The sequence below is a fragment of the Zootermopsis nevadensis genome, unplaced genomic scaffold (genome assembly GCF_977971745.1).
Source record: "Zootermopsis nevadensis isolate Lab colony 2312 unplaced genomic scaffold, Znev_1.0 Znev_ptg000006l, whole genome shotgun sequence".
NCBI classification, from domain to species: Eukaryota; Metazoa; Arthropoda; class Insecta; order Blattodea; family Termopsidae; genus Zootermopsis; species Zootermopsis nevadensis.
In genome coordinates, this window is record NW_028259138.1 from 14,818,989 (window position 1) to 14,840,584 (window position 21,596).

The 21,596-nt window shown below is 38.8% G+C and overlaps 1 protein-coding gene and 1 long non-coding RNA gene across 10 annotated transcripts in view; one reads left to right on the plus strand and one right to left on the minus strand.

Moving 5' to 3' along the window:
• Positions 1-19,425, minus strand: part of LOC147874734 (uncharacterized) — a 32,842-nt gene extending 13,417 nt beyond the window's left edge. The window contains exons 1-8 of one of the 6 annotated variants that reach the window (XR_015533859.1): positions 19,307-19,424; positions 18,688-18,848; positions 18,321-18,459; positions 18,040-18,215; positions 13,120-13,215; positions 12,492-12,870; positions 12,191-12,387; positions 7,756-9,083 (exon numbers count right to left, since the gene is read on the minus strand). This is a non-coding gene — a long non-coding RNA (uncharacterized LOC147874734). Of the gene's footprint in view, positions 1-3,863; positions 4,005-7,755; positions 9,084-11,234; positions 12,388-12,491; positions 12,871-13,119; positions 13,216-13,504; positions 13,577-18,039; positions 18,216-18,320; positions 18,460-18,687; positions 18,849-18,988; positions 19,280-19,306 lie in introns of those variants that run through there. The other 5 variants (XR_015533864.1, XR_015533861.1, XR_015533862.1 and 2 more) reach the window with 5 other exon arrangements.
• LOC147874732 (uncharacterized) overlaps positions 1-21,596 on the plus strand; it is a 206,041-nt gene that overhangs the window by 111,509 nt on the left and 72,936 nt on the right. Inside the window, exon 5 of one of the 4 annotated variants that reach the window (XR_015533853.1) lies at positions 1,928-7,497. The exons of the other annotated variants lie outside the window; for them this stretch is intronic. The gene's annotated coding sequence lies outside the window, so the exon portion shown is untranslated. Of the gene's footprint in view, positions 1-1,927; positions 7,498-21,596 lie in introns of those variants that run through there. 4 annotated transcript variants of the gene reach the window in all.

Here is a 21,596-nt window from a genome sequence, read left to right on the forward strand (position 1 = left end):
GACCGTCAGAAAACATGCCCAAGTTCACTGTAGAGTTTTGTCAAACGCGTGAACGTTCAGACTGGGTAAATTTAACAGAATGCAGGTCTTCGATTAAGCATGTACACAGAAAACTACGTAGGATTGAGTCTATGAAAATTACGTTAACAGAAGTGACCCAACGAGTTTTCGATTTCAGACCGTCTTAAAAGGAGTTTATTTGGATTCATAGGAACAATATCACATACACTATTCGGAACGTTGGACGAACAGGATGGAAAATACTATTCAGATGAGATTACTCAGTTAGAACAGGAACAAGTTAATTTTTTAAAGCTTTCAAAGGAGCAGATAGTCGTTAAAAATACACTAAAGACAGTAAACAGAACCTTGGGCGATGTATCTCACAACGAACAGATTCTGGCAAGGGGACTGTCAGAGATATCGAGGAAGACGGACAATTAAATGCAGTTCTAGGATATACTTCAATGTTAATTACGTTACGGGAACATGCATTACAGTTAGACAGAGCCTTTGAAGACCAATACTCCGTATTGCACGCGCACAGAGAAATATTACGGCCTCAATTAATTTCAACAGATCACGAAAGGATGTCAGAATGATTTTCCAAGAGACCAGTCTTTGCCCTTATCACTGAGCTCGGAGTATTCTTTTCAACTTCTTAACGTAATCGATTTTGATGGGTTTATCCAAGATACTTATTTTGTGTGTGTTATTAAGTTGCCTTTATGTTCTCATTTAAACTATGATGTAGGATAAGGAGTTTGTATTGATAGACAAAACGAGACAATATTACACTCGTTTAAGCCAAACTGAAATAGGTCAGTGCAGCCTAGCGACCTCAGAACTGCGTGTGTGTAAGCAAAATTTCCCAGTACAAATAGTACATTCGGTTGCAGACTGTGAAGTAAGACTTTTGCAATACAGTTCTGGTATTCCAGAATCTTGTTCTCAAAGAATAGTTGAATTGAAGGAAACATTGTGGACACAATTCGGAGATAACGTTTGGTCGTGTGTAGCGCCAAATGCCGAACACATGACAATTATTTGTCCAGACCACGATCCAGTGGATGTAACCATTAACGGGTTAGGCAAATTTACATTCTTGAAACCGTGTTCAGGTTATGGATCTCAAGTTTTAAGTCAAGCACATGCTAGCCGAGAAGTGAATCCCACCCATAACTTTGGAATATGACTGTTGTGAGAAGACAGGAAAGAAACTGAAATTAGATAACATTAATTTGGATACACCAACCAAAACTATTATAACCCATACAGATGAGCTAAAACTGTCAAGCTACAAAATATCAGAAGTAGAAGCAATGGAAGTTGGAACATTCAGAGAAAACCAGATCTTTATCATTTTTCACCTACGTGGGAATGCGTGTAGTTGGATTAATTGTATGTATTTTGATGTAAGTGCGGATGGCCAAAGATTAAGAAGTGGTTTGATGGAGAGGGGCATTGCCACACTATATTGTTTAAACCCAAGATAGTTACGAAAATTCACACCCCCAGGTCGGTTGACCGTGACTAGAAGTCAGGACGCCATAGAAGAAACGGAGTTAATAACCATTTTATCCAACCCTACACCTCAAGCTAGGAGGGTAGCCCGCAAAGTTATGGCGACTGATAAACGTTAGAAAACAAAAAAAATTAATGATCATAGATGGACTGTCCTTAATTTATTTTTTTATTAGAAAAGGGGGTGTGTATACCTATGTAGAATAATCTAATTACGGGAATCTTAATAACCACATATATAACTAATTATAAGGTAGAATCATTAAGTTACTAAATGAAGTGTAGTAGTCATATTGTCACCTTGTACAGAAAGCAAGACTTTCCATTTCCAGCTGTTGTAGAAAGGGGCGACAGGATCTGCTCCAGATAAGTTTATTGAAAAGGGTTCCAATTATATTCACAGACAGAGATGGCCTGCCGAGGTCAGGACGCCCGATCTTTGACGGGGCAAGGGGTCGCGGTCCTAGGGGTTTATCGTGTCCTCTAATTGGATCCAGAACCACGCCTTGGGACGACACGTTACAGCTTCCACAAAGGTGATATCGAGATTTGCTTATAACCAGTGAATTTCGAAGACACATTGGACATTTCACGTTACTCGTCAGCGGGAAACTCTGCTGGTCTACTCAATTATTTCTACCTATATACGTGTTTCATACGAACTGTACTCATCTCAATTATCAAAATAAATAATCAACTTTCGAACGTCTTCTCGTCAGACTAGGCATTAACCTTAAGCTGTGTATTCAAACCTATCATCGCCGACCAACGTTCCTAGCCGCTCGGGAATATTGCACTCCTACGGGACTGGCCAATCCCCGGGATACAATAATATATACATCGCCAAAAACTGGCAGAATGAAAAAGAGAATTCAGAGAATTATGAAAATCTGTTTTCATCCCGTGCTTAGTGGTCGACGAGGTCAACACGACGTCAAAACCCAGTGAAACATTTGCCTTATCGTCACCGCAGTAAAAAAAAACCTAACATCTAACAAAACTACGGAGTTTAACAGAAAATTCAAAACGGTTGAAGCTTTACGCGAGTTCAAAATAACATCGACCACAACAACACAATCTGAGACGCAACCTCAAGCCGCCCCATTAGAAGCCCAATTTAACACACCTGAAGGCTGAGATACAAAACACACGTAATTAATTAAACGAATCGGAAATATACATCGCCAAAAATTGGCAGAATGAAAATGAGAATTCAGAGAATTATGAAAATCTGTTTTCATCCCGTGCTTAGTGGTCGACGAGGTCAACACGACGTCAAAACCCAGTGAAACATTTGCCTTATCGTCACCGCAGTAAAAAAACCCTAACATCTAACAAAACTACGGAGTTTAACAGAAAATTCAAAACGGTTGAAGCTTTACGCGAGTTCAAAATAACATTGACCACAACAACACAATCTGAGACGCAACCTCAAGCCGCCCCATTAGAAGCCCAATTTAACACACCTGAAGGCTGAGATACAAAACACACGTAATTAATTAAACGAATCGGAAATATACATCGCCAAATGCTGGCAGAATGAAAATGAGAATTCAGAGAATTATGAAAATCTGTTTTCATCCTGTGCTTAGTGGTCGACGAGGTCAACACGACGTCAAAATCCAGTGAAACATTTGCCTTATCGTCACCGCAGTAAAAAAACCTAACATCTAAGAAGACTACGGAGTTTTAACAGAAAATTCAAAATGGTTGAAGCTTTACGAGAGTTCAAAATAACATCGACCACAACAACACAATGTGAGACGCAACGTCAAGCCGCCCCACTAGAAGCCCAATTTAACACACCTGAAGGTTGAGATCCAAAACACGCGGTGTCACAGAAAGTCCACGTATTTAATTAAACGAATCGGAAATATAAATCCCCAGAAACTGGCAGAATGAAAATGAGAATTCAGAGAATTATGAAAATCTGCTTTTAATCCTGTGTTTGGTGGTCGACGAGGTCAACACGGCGCCATAACCCAGTGAAACATTTGTCTTATCGTCACCACAGTAAAAAAAACCTAACATCTAACAAAACTACGGAGTTTTAACAGAAAATTCAAAATGGTTGAAGCTTTACGCGAGTTCAAAATAACATCGACCACAACAACACAATCTGAGACGCAACCTCAAGCCGCCCCACTAGAAGCCCAATTTAACACACCTGAAGGCTGAGATCCAAAACACGCGGTGTCGGAGAAAGTCCACGTATTTAATTAAACGAATCGGAAATAAACATCGCCAAAAACTGGCAGAATGAAAATGAGAATTCAGAGAATTATGAAGCGCTAGGCGATAACTGATATCAATGCGGCCCATTAGAGACCCCAACATACCTGTAGACTTGAGACGTCCGCGTTCAACTTTAGCACAAGAAACACTACAAGGTTGAAGTTGAAACTGGAACACTGCCGAGGCAACTCATATCTGGCGACATGCCAAGTTACGCGGAGCACGAAGAGGCAAAGATAAAACATTCATCCACACGCATGACAGCAGAGACCCCTATCGGGCGCAATCGACTTCTGGAAAAGATCTTAGCTTGGAAGGTCACCCATTCCATCCACTTCGCAAATCTTCTAAATCAACCTGCGAGAACAAGCGTACCTTAACCCAAGCCTCGGTGGAATACGTTGGATTCCGGTTAACTGCGACACATCGACCCATTAACCGGAATCTATTGTATATAGATACATTTACCATACTCGTGTACCGGCCTGGTGGTAAAATCACATTTATGATCTCTCGTACTAAGACAAAATCCTCCTAGGCACTGATTTATAAACAGATTAACATTTCCTGAAGAATAGTTTCAGAAACACCTCATATTTTACATCTAGAAACTGCAAAGAAATTAAGCATTTCAGTGTCTGTCTCCCAAACATACTATATATGCAAAAACTGCAGTCAAATTTCTCTTTTTTATTTGAATTTAAGATATGTTACTAAATTACACTTGTCTCGGTAACTCGTAGAGTGTTTCAGGAGTTGGCTCTACTCGCATTAACAGGTGACTTTTTTGTCATTGACTCCTCCACATCAGGACAAAAGTTGCACTCAAACGTTCACTTCTTTAAATACATTTCTGCAATGCAAAAAATTCACTACCATTAACACAATTTTGTTTTCTAGTCAATGATTGCAGTAATGATCAGTGGCATCTTGACAAAACTTCTTTGTTACGATGAAGCAAGTCATATCAGAGTCTACTTAGGATGACAATTTCTAACAATTTTATCCAATGTGAAGATAGGAATTTATCAGCAACAGTTATACTTATCTTGTACCTGCATATTATCCGTGGTTGCAAACTAAACCGTATATTATGAATATGCACTCCATCATATCCTGCTCCATGTCATGCACACATGAATCTACAAGTAAAGCGGACCATCATAACTTCTATTAAAAACATCAGCTACATATGCATTCCATTACTGGTGACTTATGATAATGTACCCTCATGGATCCTAGTCAAACCTTACCATACCATACATTATCCATCCAAGACACCACCATGTCCCTCACATCTATACCTACACACAATTACCAATGTTATAACCGATTTATCCATGGCACTACCACTTCCCTCCTATCTCCCACTACATACAATTTATCCATGTTATGTGAGATTCACCCAAGATACTACCACTACCTTGGAAGTCTACAGAGGTATAATTACTATACAGGATTCACCCAAGACCCTATACCAATTCCCTGACATCTGTACCCAACTACAATTACCAAAGCTAACTAATCATGATTGACCCACTGACCCAAGACACTACTAGTTCCACAACGTATCTACCCATGTATTATTGTCCTTAATAAAGATTCATTCAAAAGACTACCACTTCCCTGACATCTCTCCCTAGGTACAATTAGCCATCCTATACATGATTCACACAAACTCTACCACTTATCGAGTATCAACCTCTGCTCTCAAGACTCCAAGTAGTTCCTTACCAATAACATGAAGGGCAGATGCATCTTGGTTCCCCTTTAGCTCAGAGACACTCTATGCCATTCGTTACAGTAACATGCAAGTTATATTTTGTAAAATTGCACACTAGGCTACTTACATCTGCCTTTTTCTTCTCCTCTTCCTGTCAATCAACACACCATTCTACTAGATGTCTCCTTTGCTGAACCACAAGATTCAGTTCTATCAACAAATGTAATAAAATTGTTTACTTGCCACTAGTGAAGATGATTATTTCAAGGATTCAACTCTGGCCTACTAAACACACGACTGAAATGGTGGCAAAATCAATCACTTTCGTAATATTTCCATATATTAACGAACTACAACATAACACATATCTCAACTATAAAGTATGTTTACAATCAAAACTGTTTACACTTTGAAGGACACAAGCAAATATTCCACCCACAGCTTCCGTTGGCATTTAGTAAATACTTTGGTAAAGTTCTTTCACATTTCCTTCGGCGGGATTGGCATGCCTGATTACTGTTGTGTCATTGGTCAACAGAATAACCGGCAAAAGCTTTTTTAATTTAAAAAACTTGACTGTGCAGTAATAATACCTTCGCTATTATTTAAATATTCACTTCTCAGGCTACGTGAAAACAAGATATTTAATGTTGGAACAAAAGAAATAGCGAAGTTGGCCCGAAGTTCGAAAACATTCAGCAAGCCCCAAATAAACAGTTAATTACTATGTGAAACTAAATAAAATTAAGGTTTTGCCTTAATAACTTTTGTGAACCATAAAACAACTATATATATAGGGTAAGTTATACTGAACCCTTCTTCCACTATCATGCAATCTCTCACACACACAAGCACCAACTTGAGAGAATTTACTTTACCATCGTTCCCAATATCACGTGTGATCTCATTAACAAATCACCTTCACCCATATGGGAAGTAATGAAAAGTACGGCAGTAATAAAAGAACCAGTAAAATTCACCGACAAACCAAGAGAATCAAGATAAATACAACTAATGTTCTTTGAACCTAAAAATAATGTGCACCTGTCTGCCAATAACTGTGTGGCAAGAAAGTTCAAGAAATCTCCAAACTGGAAGCACTTATAAAATCTTACTTTAACACTACATAATAAATATGAGTCCTTTCCATGGCCAAAGGTTCACACACTTTAGTGTCATAACAGTTATATCTGTTATGGTCACTATCCATTACATAATCCAGAAAACAATTTAATTTCAATATTGGAATCAGTTCTTGTGCTGCTACTTCTCAACTGACCTCCATTTAGAATCATGTACTTACAATATGATAATTTTTGGGCGGGTCAGGACCATGTCAGTATGAGGTGCTCGCTGTTTTGTGCTGGAAATGCACAGCAGTAGAAGTCTGTCTAATATTAAAATATTAATTACACTGTTTGTGAATATGTTAAGAGTACAAAATGTGACTAGTTGAAGCATGTGAAAGTGAGCTGGTTTCTGAGAAAGGAGTGAAAGCATTGTGTTGCATGTTCATTGAGCAATGACATTTTTTTCAAATTCAAAAATGAAAAGTATTTTGGTCTTCATTTAAAGGGTAAAGAGATTAAGGCTTTTTGTCTGGATAGAGAAGGATAAAGTTTTTTCTTCAGTCAGGTCTGAAATTTTAAGCCGCAGGATTGTGTAGAAAAAGCCTCTTTATATTGTATTCAGGCAATTATCAAATTTATACCAAGAAATTGCAGTCAAGCTGATATTGTGGACATAATTGTAATAATATTATGCTCTTTCATGTGTTTTCTCAGAATCCATATCAAAGTCATATCGAATCACTCCATTCTGGATTCTTATAACTGAGATTTTAGACTATAGATAATTTTATAACACCACTTCTTATGACATCTTTGAGTGAAGATGCTCTTAGCAAGCTGCTGTGATGTAAAAAAGCATTTACTGTGTTTTTGCTTTATGTTCTGGGCCACTGGCACCATAAAAAATTTGTCATTAATATATAATAAAAGCATTTGTTTTAAAGATTGAGTCTCAAATTAATGGATGCTATACTTTCGATGTGAATATCAGGTAAAGAACAAATTTGTGTTATCTTATTGTCCTTTTAAGCATATCCTTGGTTCAGGTTTTCTACATTATGAGACTTGTGATTATTTTACTAAGTTTACTAGTATATTAGTTAACAGCTACAGCGAGTTTATCCTTCTGATTATTCTTGAGAAGCATCAAATCACAATACAGTCACTGAAACTAGTACTAAATGATTTAATAAGAAGTCTTGATTGAAATAAGTAATTCAGAAATTTTATTGTAATGTACGGGTATTTGGACCAGTCGTTTGGGTGTTCTGTAAGAAAGTAAAAGGCGTTGAGTGTCGGTACCTCTGTGCAATTGTATGTGTTGGGTATTCAGTATTATTGATACGCTCGTCCAGATCCTTCAAAATATTTATCCTCTTGGGTCTTGGATAACACCAAATAGGACCTCAGTGTAATAACATTACATATTCCCATTTGCACTCGCACGATCTCATAACTTATGTGATTATATTTAAAATACTAATTAAATGGGCTGTGATACATTTAATATATTCATTGTGGGTGATATAACAACAAGACTGTATTTCTAGATGAATAATAAATTATTCACAGATATTGATCAAAAATAAGTAACCGCAGTTATACACATATAAGGTGTCAATATTAAAAATGTATACCGACAGTCCTACAAAATACTGAAACTGAATAAAATCCAGGCTTTGCCTTAATAACTTAAGTGAACCATAAAACAACTAATGCTGTAGCTACCTAATAACTATATACAGGGTATGTTATGCTGAACCCGGTGCAAGGTTGTTAGCCTTGCAACCATCCCCCAACCTGGAGGACCAGGGTACCTGTCTTAGTCTGACCTCTCCCCCTCAACCAATCTGGCTACGGAGGCCCTACCAGTAGCAATGCTACCACCAGCATAGATCTTGGGATCACTGAGGTACTCAAGCCCCACCACCACGACAAGGTGCAGGTACCATGAAGTGAGGGGGTCGCGGACTCACCGGATTAAAAAATCTAAAGAACAGCTGTTACATGAGCTCCATCATCCAGTGTATAAACAACACCAGTCCACTAGCGGATTACTTCTGTGTGGAAGGCTACGATCAAGATGTGAACAATCATAGTATCAGTACACAGGGCAAAGTTGCAAAGGAGGTTGCAACTCTAATGAGAGCACTGTGGTCTGGAGAATTTGCCTTGACTGACTGTAAAGGCCCGAAGAGAGTGGTGGACGCTAATATGAAAAGATTCGAAGGTCATGAACACCGGGATTCACATGAATTCCTCACTGTTCTTATGGCCTTGCTTCATGAAGACCTGAAGGTACAAATTGAAGTGAAATGTGAATTTCAAATGTTATGTAAGTTAAGCGAGGGAGGTCATATTGACATGCTAACACTATTACTTCAGCTATGCAGAATTTTTAAAAAATTGTCCACACTGTGGGAATGCATTATTGCAGTCCTTGAATTAAATATTACAAGAGGTTGTTGCTAATACATGACACAAGTGGTCTTCTCTCGGATGTCAGTCTGTCTAGTGTTGGTGCACTCCTCCTGCAATATACCAGGAAAGGTGTAAGATACACATGAAATCTAGAATCTCAGAGGCCACTTTCACAGACATTGGAGGCAAAGTCGTCTGAAATGGAACAAACTCATGCCAACTTATTTTTCTAATGGGTGACTGCTGCTTATTCAAATATTTAATCTGAAATTGGGGGGGGGGATCCTGTTCATAGACATACCAGGGATTAAACGCATAAGACCAAACATCCAACTTGTAATCAGCCTCTGTCAGAGCATTACCGTTCCTTGACAGAAAAAGTATTCCTCTTCCAACTTGGTACATATTCTGAATATTTGTCCAGTTAATATTCTTTGTGATATTAAGTCAGAAGACAGTTTCCTTAATGCGCTGGTTTCGGACATTAATGACGAGGAATCTTTCTCCAAAGGCTACAAATGTTAGTCCTTATTCTTTGTTTGCTACGCCAACAAGGTCGGTAACTTGTAAAGTGATTTATTGACAATGGAGTTTCATCATATTGATAAACTGATACCTAAGTTAAGCGGAGCATGTTATGCAGTTAGATCTCTGTTGCATGCCAGCAACACTGATACACTCAGATCAGTATATTTTGCCTATTTTCACTCTTTAATGAAATATGGAATAATTCATCAAACATCAAAAAGATATTCACTTTACAAAAGAAAATTGTTAGATTATTGGCTGGTGTAAAACCTAGGAATTCATGTAGAAGTCTATTTAAGAGATTAGAAATCTTACCTCTTCCATGTGAATACATATTCCCATTAATGAACTTTATTGTAAATAACCAAGAACTCTTTCAAACTAATTCTGGTGTACACAGTGTCAACACAAGGAATAAAAATCAGCTTCATAGACCAATTGCCAACCTCTCATGTTTTCAGAAGAGTGCATATTATGCAGGGATCAAAATTTTCAACAGTCTACCATCTGATCTCTCACGTCTTGAAAATAAAAAGGCACAATTTAAACCAGCATTGTTACTAGACACTCTATTATCTTCACATCCAATTTTATGTCTTCCCTTCGGGTTTTTTTTTCAGACCCAAAATCCGTATTCACTTGTAATTTCTAAGTCATCCCCGATTTTTACCATGATTAATACTTTATTTCTGGATCCTCTGCAAGTCCGCGGTTCAACTACCGACAGCGACACAATCAAGTTCGGTCCAATTCAATAATATACACAGAAGATACCGTGAATTTTTCCTTCGAGTAAAACCGGCTGGAACGTGATGCTGTCCGCGTATCTCCATCTAGCTAGCTGTTAAAGATGCACGTACCTAAACCTTCAATAACCCATACGCCTTCATGCCGTAGTGCGTAATTAAACACGGACGCAACTTATCTTTAAAAAGAAATTAGTCTATCACGTGTAAGTAATAAGATGAGAAAGAACGAGAAGATGAAGATTTGCAATTCGTTTTCCTTCAAGGATGGAAATAAGGACTTCATTAGATAAAACCTCTCAACTACGGGATACTGGCAAAAACTAAGCTACAAACTACTACGACTACTGCAACATTGAAGAGATAAATTTCACCCACCAGCGATGAACTGGAGGTTTCTCAGATGACGTCGTCGCTGGACATGGCAATCGTCCATTGTTTCTCGTGTCGTCTGCTACAAGTTCACTCACGTTTCAGAGCTAAGCGCTACCTCCATTCACAAAGCAATGAGCAATTTGAGTTGACGTCTTTTTTTGGGGGGGGGGGAGGCTCTCTATGACTTCTGTATTATTTGATTTATATATAATATGAGCGACGTTCTTTGCAAATGACTTGACAATGCGAGCTTTCATAACTCTGAAAGAACAAGGGAATTAATAGAAAGTGTCGGATGCAAAGTTGTATTTTTGCCACCAAACTCGCTAGGATTTAAATCCAATTGAGAACTTTTGGTTTGTCATCAATGCACACTTTAATTTGCTAGTACGCTACTATATAATTAATAATTATAATGTAACAAGTCATGGAAATTTTAGCTGCTTTTAAAATCTGATCTCATTGGAAGTCAACTCATATGCGAAAATTTAAAGACGAAATAGTGACATATGTCGTTCTTCTACCTGTTATAAAGGGTGATGGAAACAGAGGTATACAAGCAAGTGTTACAGTTTTCGATGTTTCTACAATCGGAAAAAATAAAAGTACAAGTTATTTATTTATTTATTTATTAAATAACATCTTGAACATGCAACATCCTGAAAACTTCATTTAAAATCTCAGTGTCGGGCGTTTCACTTATTTCGGCTTCAAAAAGCCTGTATTATTTTATTCACACTTAATTTGCATGTGATTTCGTTGTCCACTACGTCTCGTCCCTAATTTCAGTGTCAATCTCCCATCAATCCACACTTTAATGTCCTAGTACCGATGCCTACGATATTACAAAATTTCAATCATTTCTCAATCACTTTCACTGAATGAACTTTGTCTACGTCAGAGGTGGTCAAATTTGGACTGTACGTCTGTCCTGCAATATGATTGTAATCTAAGGGCAAAGCTATGTAAATAAATAAAGATAATGTAGTTTTCAGCCCCATGAAATTTTTGCAAATTGAAAATCTTCCCCGCTTTATAGTTTGTGTTAGCAGACGCTTAAGTCACCTCAAAATTACTTAACTTGAAAAGCTAGCCGTTACTCAGATCATCAAAAGAGAAAATCCCCACTTTTCAAAATCCGGAAATCTTCTACGTGAATTTCCGAAGCCCACCACTGCAACTTAACGCATGGTCTGTGATTTATTCCTCAACATTTCTAATATTGTGGGCAAACTAACTGCGTCTTTGCTGGATTCCGCTGATATTCCGTTGCAGCGCAGCGGCTGGACTGCAGGGTCGATGATGTTGTTAGTGGTTAAGAATGCATGCAGCTACAACTCTACTCTAACCCGTCTATCCTCTGAGGGTAGGAAGAAGGCGAAAAAGAAGAAAAGAAAGAAGAAAAAGAGTAAATAGAAAGAATCTGGATTCATTTTTCTCAAGGGATGGAAACAAGCAAAATATTAATTGGAGACTCAAAATTAAGTAACATTGGAAGGAGTTTAACCCCTGCACCCCAGACGTTAGTCTTGTGTTAATTTAAAATTAAAGTAATTCGTTTCACTCGCCAGCAAAGATGGTAGAAACGAAATATGCCGGAGAGATGACCGCCGACACTGGAAACACGACAAGAGTGCAGCGTCCGGGTGGAAGCGGCTGCGGAACTCCGGGTTCCCCGGAGCGTGTAGACGCAACCGCGCGGGTGAAAATGCCATGAAGATCCTCCTCTGAGTTTCGGAACCACGAAGATTCACTCGCCTTTCCCCTGAAACCAGACAGAATGTCCCATATAATGACAAGAATTTATATGTAGGGTCTGAAGCTCCATATTATTCATATTAATGGAATATAATTTCTCATTGTACTCACACGAGTCCATTTTCGGCGTCTCGTGTTGAATGGCGTAACAGACTTCACGATTATCCTGACCGCCGCGGAAACCTTAATTAAATGTCACGTGGTTGTTACTGCTGACCTAGAAGCTGACGAAGCATCTCCTTCTTTCAGACCATTTTGAATTGCAAAAAGAGTCAGACCAATGATTTCAAAAGATATGCCGATATTTACGGGCACTGAAATTGAACTGATGGGCGTTATCGGAAGGTAACTGAAAATAGTAGTCCATGAGTTTCGAACTCAGTACTGCCACATCATATCACGCAGCTCCTGTTGGATGATGTAAGTAGCGTCTGGAAGTACCGGATACACCACCTGGCGGTACATGACGGCTGCAGGATACAAGCATATTCTGGAAAACAAGTAAATATATATATATATTATTGTCACTGGTTTTTAAATTCGTGTTAATTTTCCAAAATTCCAGATGCAAATATAAGACAGCTCCCAATATCCCTCAGTAAACATTAGTGTTGGTAGTAATAAATTACTCGATTCTATACTGAAATATCAATCTGGAGTCAAGCACGTTGGCTCTGAGATCTCTGGCACACGATGAGTACGAGATATTAGAATAATTGAAATATAACAGAAGAATTACCTTCGTATGTTCTCATAAGTCTTTGAGCTCAAAATTAGCAGCTTTTGGATGCACCAGCTACAAAACCACACGGTCCATGACGGCTACTGTTGAAACCTGCAAGGACATGGACATTAAGATGATGACCTTGAAAACCATAAAATGAGGATAGACAAATATAAAGAAGTTCGGTTTAATCTACGTGTTACATTTCCAACACCCAAGGTGTTCGAATGAACCGGCTTCCAGAATCCTGGAGTGAGATTTGGTAAAATATTGTATAATTTCATAGTTAAAGAGCAAACTGACATTTATTATGTTGGCAATGAGAGTTCTGGTTGAAAGTGGGTGGGAAAATTCCAGAACAAATTATGTATAGCAGAAAATAATATCTCAGCTTACTCACATAAATTTCGAGTTCGATGCCGGAACATAATTTCAGGCATGACGTCTGCATCTTCTAGATTGTCCATGGCGGCTTTAAATTAAACCGGCAACACGATACAAAAGCACATTTATATTAAGATGATATTTCGGGAAAGCTAAATAAGAAAGGGAACTCGGATATAAGCTCTTGTTACATTCTCAAGACACCACATTTGAATATAAATCACGTTCCAAAATCCTGCAACGATCTTCAGTGCAGATCGTAATAAAACATTCAAATCAATATATAAACTGCAAGCTGACATGTAGTATTTTGGTTCTGAGAGTCTCCCTTGGTCCCTTTTGGCAGAAGGTCGCAAGTGCACGGATGTAAATATGGATTTTGGCGCCATGTGGACTCCTACGTAGATGCTAACGTCCTGGTAAAATACTCTTTCCATCTCAGATTTGAGAGTTTTACGGCGATGAGGATAATTATGTTCTTATAAGCTTTGGTGACGTGTAGACTTGTTGCTAAATTCCAAAGTTTCTCAGAAACAAACTCTATCAGAATTCAGGACTGAAGATGTGAGAATCGACACATTATCTTTCTGGGAAACGTTGGTGTCATCGACGATCTCACGTGACCATACCTCAAAGCAAATACCATCCTTCTCCTTTACAAACATCAGTTGGTTAATGCTGTTTACGAAAAAAATATTATTTTCGGAATTATACGAAATCCATTAATACACTTTGCGGTTTTAAAATTAGATTTACTGAAAATTGAAGTACATGGTAGATTTAATTGTTTTCAGCGTTGAACGTTTATCAAAACTTATTTTAACGTGGCAATGTACTGCTATTCATTTCATAGGACGTCATTTAACAGTTTATTAACATTAATTACGATGATAGCAAACCAAATTTAAACATAACAGTGTGTTGTTCATTAATATTTACAACTTTTATTTATCAGACTAGAAGACAAAAGATTCTAAATTCATGGTCAACGTTATTTTGATTAGAACATACAAACAGCTTGGTTGAAAGTTATCTCCTAAACACAACACACTCTTTTCTGAAATGCTAGACTAATTATAGAAAAAGCACTCATTAAAAGCAGCTTGGGGGGGAGGGGGGATGCGGGTATTATCTGTCCCGACACTACGCCTCGGCCTTACATCTTCAATCTGCGCGTAAATTGTTATCTCCTGTTGTCACTGTGGTGATTGTGATGATTAAGTTTACCGACGTTTAGGAAGTGATATTGCTACCTCCATCATAACAGCGATGATGGTGGGCCCTTGTGATGACGCAACATCACAAAAGACATTCATAAAACATTCTTCGGTTATGATTATTTGCTCCCAAGTGATTTTGGACCTTACGGGATAACATTTATAAATAACCGTTGCCATGGTAACGCTGCTAAGAGATGTTGGGTCTAATCGGATAATTATTATGATTATTATTGTTTACTACTTTACATTTTTGCCGTCATTCTTAGCGGGCAATTTATTAGTCTTAAAATTTTGTCCGTTATACCCCATAAAATGGCAGGATTCTTCTAAAAGATGAACTTGAAATTACATTGAATAAAGCGATAGCTGTCTACATTTAATGTGTCTTAAAATATGCTTCAGTATACTAAAAATCACGAGAAAGATCTCTAACGATTGTCTGTCGACGGGGAGAGATTCGAACCCGAAACCTATCGAGTAGGACAACTCAATATTTATTTCTTGTATGTTTACTTACCCAACACTCCTGATCTGTGGAACTATCCCTAACAGACTACGTGCGCGATGAGGGACCATTACATCAAAGGAAGACAGTGATTTCTATCTACACCAAGACATTCCAACAGCACCAGGTTCTAGCCAGTGTGCTCAACGGTTAAACGGGTACGGGGTTACTGCGACCTGCTGTAAACATCTGACCAGTAACGAAGTATTACGGAACAGAGAATGACGTCCACACGTTCATAATCCCATGCTCTGACAAAACAGATACGGGTGTAATTTTTCAATATTCGATTTAAAAGAAATTGGATAATAATCATTTTATGCGGAAAAGTTTACAAAGATATGAGAGACTCAAACAAGGAACAGAAATGTGATTAGTCCGTGAAACAATAAACAAGAATAATCTCTTTTAAAATTGACATATTGCAGAGGATATAGAGTCTGGATGTAATGACTCATACAACCCGGATTTAAAGAAATCAGATATTATTCGTTCAAGTATCATGTCGAGTAACAAATATTTCCGAGGAACATATTTCTTCCATCCTCAGGGCTAAAGATTGGTGAGCATTAATGTTACATTCTACAACATTAGGTGTAACTGGGAGGATAATATTAAAATTGTTCTTACGAAAATACTTTTCAAGGTTGCGAAATGGATTAATATAGCTCAGGAAAGACACCAGTGACGGGATTTTGTGAACACTACGCTGAACTTTCCATTCAAGGCGGATAATTTGACTGGCTGAGCCTATTGTTAGCTTCTAACTCCCACCTCAGAAATTCGCAAGACTACCTTTGATGGTCATATCGATGGCAAAGCATGTAAAATTTAAAAAAAAAGTTGTACGGCATCTGGTGTCATTTCAATAAAATAAATTCTTTCTAAAATAATTAATAATGCCATACACGCATACGATAAAAATATAAAATAAAGTCTCACTGATTATTACAGAAATTTGGACATATAATAATAATAATATTTGCTTTAAAGGGTTATTTTGATCTGGGACCATGCACAGCTACTGTATAACTCACAGTCGAACGCACGTATATGTACGATGGTGTCCGACGCTACCAGAAGCTTGCTGGAATATCGGATGGATACCGGCCTTGCAATACGACCTTAAGGTCAAAACGTGGCCCCCATTTCCAAACAACCATTCGCAGTCAATACTCTTCGTTTCTAACACGTACTACTAACATTACACAGACCGATTTTCGTCAAATTCGATATTAACTGTATGTCACTATCTGTTACCTTCCATTGGTACTATCAGCCTTGACCCTCGTTATTAATTTATGTATTAAAAGTACAAAGCCACGATTAAGAATATCCATAAATTTAAACTTGCATGCAACTAGGAAAAAATTTCTGAATGGATTAGGCATTGGACAAGGCAGGTAGCTCCAAAATTGACTTTCGATATTACGCCCGTGCGCACAGACATGTTTAATTTGTTACCATGCACTTGGGCAAACATTACACGGATCCCTAGGGTCAAATCAACAGGTCACGCCGCCATTGTACCAATTCTTTCAAGTACTGCATAAATTTTTGACGGCGTCTCCACGAACAGCGGAGAATTTTATGGAAGTGCATTAAGACGCACTCTTTCAACCAAGGTCAACAGTTCATGACACGAAATAACAGAAAAAGATAATTATTTGTCTGAATTCGATTCTACAAGGAATTTAATCCATGGTTACACGTGATATGAGCAATGCGACAAAGTTGGAGAATGTGTAATATTCCTAAGAATTCCATTCACGCAGTGCATTTATTGAGACTATCTGCTGGTTTCTTCCAGCTTAAAACATGTTTTCAAACACGGCAGCAATTTCTTTCTCGTACTGAACACGTACACGTGTTCAACCTATCAAATGGGACACGAAGTGCTGGAAACAGCAACTTCTTCAAGTTTTGCTATTATTCTCGAGACAATGTTCAATGGCGCAACAAATATTCGAGCTGAGGAACGGCTGGATTTTAGAGCAACCCACACCTGAACGCGGTCCTAAATTCGTCAGAATCTGTCGAGAATCGATGAACCAATTTACTGTAACCTGAGTGTCAACCCATCCTAATCTTCGGAACTTATTAAAAACACAGACAGACAGACAGACAGAGAGAGATGCTTCAACTAAGTTAACAGTCCTATAATATTTCTTGATGATTTAGACAGGCGTAATACTTCGTTTCTCACTCTGTAAGACAATCCGAACTTGAAAACAATTAGGGAAAGAGATTCAAGAAGATTATTTACAAGCGAGTGGGGCGAAGTAATACTGATAAAGAAAAAGGCATGTAAACGGTACATTAAGCCTTCAACAGAGAATACTAAATACCAAGTAGTTCAATTCTGAAAGTTTACTTCAACGTATGTACCAATATGTGTATGTGTCTATACACGAAGAGAAAGGCTTTGACCAGTTAAACGACTGTCAGCTACACGATGACTGCCGTACATGTTTACATCAAGAGAGACGAAGAAACTGGTCTCATACCGCAAGTGTGCGTGTCTATCACCGGACACGCAACGTCTCTGTGATTGTCTGCATTTCCTCCTTTCCCATCAACAATTCTCAAATGATCTGTAACTTTTCCTTTCTGTTTCCAACTCATAAAAGAACTCGATTCCTTACCGTACGTAGGGGGTTTCAAACATTCTTTGATTTTGGCGATATCGGTACCTTCGCGAAATCCCAGTACTCAGACACTACATTACCGTCGAGACATACTAATTTTTAATTTCCCACAGAACACTATCTACGAAAGTCATTATAATTTTTAATCAACCTCGAAATAATACATCACCGTACTCACCCGAGTCCATCGCTCGCTGGTGCCTCATCGTTTCAGACGTCTCGAGCCAGACGACGTCACAGAGCAGCGTCCAGGAGCGAGACGTGGAAAAATCTTCTGGTTCAGAGGTTCACGACGGCGATGAAGAATGATGATATCATAATCACCGTGAATGTGAAGAGGGCTCCGCCAATCACCTCAAAGCAGATATAATGACAAGAATTTATAATTACGTCGCTTCTGTACGTACGCTCTGAAACTCGATCAGTGGGCATTATCTGACAATTTCTCATTGTACTCACCGGAGTCCTTAGTTCGCTGCTGCTGTAATATAATTTTCGGGTTGTCGTGTTAGCGACCTCACGATGTAAGCGGCCGTCATCCTCACCGCTCCATAAACCTCAAGTCTTGAACGAGTGTCACGTGGTTGTTACCACTGACCTAGAAGGAGACGGAATGCGTGGGCAGTATCACAGAACAATGAAAACGTAAAATAGAATATCATCTCAGAATACTTAGTTCAGTGTTGCAACGTCATTTCAGCCATCTTGTCTTGTGTGACGCAGGCCAAGTCACTTTGTATCGGTAACAGCACGCAATATAAGTTTTTCTCTCAACGTACTTTCAGAACTCTCTACTTCAGAGGACGGAATATTTCATGCAACTCACCTTGAATGACTTAAGTAGGCTCGCGTTGTACAGGACGTAGCACCCGAGGACACAAAACAGGACACATGTACTCTCGCATGTGCGTGTCACAGTCCTTGAGAAAAATATATAGACGATCTTATATCACTCCACTTTCTCCATGGAAAAGCGACGTAATTCACCTGTAAAGCCGCCAGACAGAAATGCCGATAAGTCAGGGTCGTTATCTATCCGACCAGGTTAAATCTGTATTCATTATGATAAGGTCAAATCCAGGAGTCAATTATAATAAATATTACAATTTTCATCGATTTGTGCTTACATTACACGTACAGTGAATGGCAAAAGAGGTGGAAATCCACACAATAAGAATTTATTATTATTTTCGCTTCAGATTCCAGGATTAAATTTTCAATGGTGCAAGGGTTTAAGTCGAATAAAATCTAACTCAACGATTTTTGTAATTTCTAGAGAAAATCGGTTAGTATTTTCATTATCACGAATTCGCCTGCATTCTTTAGAGCCTCGTACTACCACCACGAAAGCTTCAACAACTCTTTGGCTGTCGAACAAATCGATAATTAAACCAAACACAAGCTGAGACGTAATATCAAAATGGCTGACTGAAGCCGCAACTTACGTAAAGACTGAACACGTACGCGCTGTACCGGAGCAGGAGACAGACAACCAGAAACAAACTCAACTTGTCCGTAGGAAACAAGTTTCGCGGAGCATGCCGGGAAAGGCAAAGATGAAAAACTCATCCACCGCGTGTCGGCAGAGATGACTAAGGGGCAGATAAAATTATACGTCCAGTAATAAAACAGTAGAAGCGAAAATACTACGAGCAGCGAAAACCAATGATTTAATAGAATGAAACCAAATCGCGGGACGGAGGGTCAGCCTCAGGTCGTAAATGGTCGTAGAGAATGAAACGACGCTCGAAAAACGTAAAATAAACGGCAGCGTCCTCTGTGCGGGAACATCGGGACCCACCAAAAGCGCCGTTACCCACAGAGGGCGCAAGTTATTATTTTGCTTTAAGAGGTTTGTTTTAAGTTCCTATGACCACTTAGCGGCTGGGGTTGAGCCCCCCTGTCGTATTATTCCATATCAATTACCGCGCTTTCGTTGCTGGTATTATTTTCGAATTTTGAGTGGTCCTCTTATTATACGTAATCTTACTATGCTCTTGCTATATCCCCTAGACAAGATCTGTTGCCAGGTGGGTTAGTCGAAAGAGTTGAACGACTCGCCTCGCCCATGAGGTCCTGTTTTGCGTAGCGTGCGAGCGCAAAGCCAACGAGTTGGACTCGTCCGACTCGGGCGGTTCGTTGGAACCCGCCACCAGGCGCCCGGCGCCCAGGCCATTGTCCGGAGCCGGGTCCGCGCCACTGCTCGCTCAAGAAACGGCCTGGGCCTCCACCTCCTTTCGTGGGGGTTAGGGCCGTGGGGGGTTTAGGGCCGTGGGGGGTTTAGGGCCGGGGGGGGTTAGGGCCTTGGGGGGTTAGGGCCGGGGGGGGTTAGGGCCGGGGGGGTTTGCCCGGGGGGGGGATGTTAGGGGGGATGTTAGGGGGGGATGTTAGGGGGGGGATGTTAGGGGGGGGATGTTGGGGGGGGGATGTTAGGGGGGGATGTTAGGGGGGGGATGTTAGGGGGGGATGTTAGGGGGGGGGGGTGTTAGGGCCGGGGGGTGGTTATGGTCGGCGGGGGTTAGGTTACGTTAATTTTTTTTAAATTTCAATTTTTCGAAAATTTTCGAAAAATCGAAAAACGTGGGAAATCGTCCAAAAAGCGCAGAAAACCAAAAAATTTTCAAAAATTCTGAATTCAAAATTTTTTTCGAAAATTTCGAAAATCTTTAGTTTTCTTCGCGTTTCATGCCATTTACAGCAACTTTTAATTTTTTGAAAATTTTTGAAAATTTCAATTTTTTCGAAAATTTTCTGAAATTTCGAAAAAAGGGAAATCGTCGAAAATGCTAGGTTAGGTTAGGTTAGGTTAGGTTAGGTAAGGTTAGGTTAGGTTAGGTTAGGATAGGTTAGGTTAGGTTAGGTTAGGTTAGGTTAGGTTAGGTTAGGTTAGGTTAGGTTAGGTTAGGTTAGGTTAGGTTAGGTTAGGTTAGGTTATTTTTTTAAATTTTCAATTTTTCGAAAATTTTCGAAAAATCGAAAAACGTGGGAAATCGTCCAAAAAGCGCACAAAACCAAAAATTTTTGAAAAATTCTGAATTCAAAATTTTTTTCGAAAATTTCGAAAATATTTAGTTTTCTTCGCGTTTCATGCCATTTACAGCCACTTTTAATTTTTTGAAAATTTCGAAAATTTTTGAAAATTTTAATTTTTTCGAAAATTTTCGAAAAATCGAAAAACGTGGGAAATCGTCCATAAAGCGCAGAAAACCAAAAAATTTTCAAAAATTCTGAATTCAAAATTTTTTTCGAAAATTTCGAAAATCTTTAGTTTTCTTCGCGTTTCATGCCATTTACAGCAACTTTTAATTTTTTGAAAATTTTTGAAAATTTTTGAAAATTTCAATTTTTTCGAAAATTTTCTGAAATTTCGAAAAAAGGGAAATCGTCGAAAATGCTAGGTTAGGTTAGGTTAGGTTTGGTTAGGTAAGGTTAGGTTAGGTTAGGTTAGGATAGGTTAGGTTAGGTTAGGTTAGGTTAGGTTAGGTTAGGTTAGGTTAGGTTAGGTTAGGTTAGGTTAGGTTAGGTTAGGTTAGGTTAGGTTAGGTTAGGTTAGGTTAGGTTAGGTTAGGTTAGGTTAGGTTAGGTTAGGTTAGGTTAGGTTAGGTTAGGTTAGGTTAGGTTAGGTTAGGTTAGGTTAGGTTAGGTTAGGTTAGGTATGGTTAGGTTAGGTTAGGTTAGGTTAGGTTAGGTTATTTTTTTAAATTTTCAATTTTTCGAAAATTTTCGAAAAATCGA